General features: G+C 36.9%; 1 pseudogene across 1 annotated transcript; it reads right to left on the bottom strand.

The window, feature by feature from the left end:
- Positions 1-455: 455 nt before the first annotated feature.
- On the bottom strand, positions 456-956 carry LOC105825231 (annotated as a pseudogene). Its single transcript, XR_001138251.1, has one exon. The product of XR_001138251.1 is annotated as a ubiquitin-conjugating enzyme E2 D2 pseudogene (transcript).
- Between the last annotated feature and the right edge of the window lie 832 nt (positions 957-1,788).

Genomic DNA, 1,788 nt, shown 5'->3' with positions numbered 1-1,788 from the left:
AGCTGCACTGTCTGTAAAATGATGAAAAAGATAAAACTGACATATCAGAGTATTCTCCAACTCACAGAAAGGAAGAAACTGCTCCAAAGGAACTGGACAAAACTGTACATGAGAAATAATGTGGCCAAAGCTATATTTTCCTTGGTTTTATAGAAGATAGTTTACCCAATGTGTCTTATTCCACAGAACATTGTTGAGTATTTGGGGGTCAGTTAACCTGTAGTGTCATTGTGAGATTCAGTGTCTAGAGCATCGGCTGGCAAGTGAACAGAATAACTGACACTTTAATAAAGCTTGTACATTTGGCATTTACTGACCACCTGATGGACGAAGAGTTGGTTAATGAAATCATGATACAGCCACTTTCCAAAGCATGGTAACTTAATGAATTAAAATTTTATCTGTAAACGTAACAAAAGAATCTCTCCTCTGCAGAACTGCACTTATGTCTACTATTTTTTTTTTCAGAGTTCCCCTATCTTTATTTGTAGAGGTTATCCAATAATTTCTTTAATTACATCGCATACTTCTGAGTCCATTCCCGAGCTATTCTGTTGTACTTTTCTCTGTTTTGTAGATCCGAGCAATCTCAGGCACTAAAGGATCATCTGGATTGGGATCACACAATAGAGAACAGATGGACAAGAGTACTTTTGAAATAGTTAGTGCTGGAGACCACTGTGACCGTAGAATATCAAGACAAACGCTGCCATTACTGTTAATATTTGGATGATAAATTCTTGTTGTAAATGCAACCTTAGGTGGTTTGAAGGGGTAATCTGTTGGGAAATGAATTGTCAAGAAAAATACTCCACCCTGATATGGACTGTCATTCAGTCCCATTATTGTAGCTTGCCAATGGAACATATCATCGTCAACAGGACCTGCTGAACACTGCTGGGGGATCCCGTGCCAGGTCATTCAACTCCCTGTGGATTCTCTTCAGAGCCATGGTGGGAGGCCTATGTCTACTATTATAAGCTTGACAGCTTTCCAATACTTAGTGACTTTTCAGATGAGGTTAGTGATTAATGAATGTGATTTTTTAAAAATAAAAACAATCAACATTTGGAAGATATGCACGACTCGGCGAACTAACATCTTCCCAATTACCTATGCAGAAAAATTATAAAATTATGCACGAATAGAGATATATATACAAAGTGCAAGACAGACCAATAGATTTCACTTCCACAGGGCACAAGTTCATTGATACAGTTTCACATTCTGCATTGCACTAACCTTTAAGAAACTACCACTTGAGCATTGACGAAGTATCAAAGAACAATAACAGTTATCTGAAAAGAGAAAAGTATTCCCTTTCCAACTACATTTCTACGTAAAGCTTGTACCAAATATACTTCAGCCGACACTGTACATTGCAACAGACTGAACACAAGAGCAAATGTAACGATGCCATTGTCTTCTATTAAGCCACACGTGAAAGGGATTTGCAAGAATGAAAAACAAAATGCCTCTCCTGGCCATTACATATCTTGTTTTGGAAAACATAGTCCTTCTTAATTAAAACATGTTGTTGAACATGCAGCAGTATACTATTATTACTATCAAGTAAACTAATAAATTTTTCTCTAATTTCTACCTTAGTAAGTATCAGTAAACATGACCCAAACAAAACCACTTAAGATTCCTCAATCATTTTTATGAGGCAAAAGGATCCTGAGACCAGAAACTTACAGAACCACTATGCTTAGTCATCAAGAGTCAAAATCTTTTAAGCTGAATGCATCGTAGTCTTAAGTCCTACCTCTGAGAAGAGAAGAGAAT

The sequence above is a fragment of the Propithecus coquereli genome, unplaced genomic scaffold (genome assembly GCF_000956105.1).
Source record: "Propithecus coquereli isolate 6110/MARCELLA unplaced genomic scaffold, Pcoq_1.0 Scaffold79, whole genome shotgun sequence".
NCBI lineage: Eukaryota > Metazoa > Chordata > Mammalia > Primates > Indriidae > Propithecus > Propithecus coquereli.
This window is presented reverse-complemented; position numbering and strand designations above follow the sequence as displayed.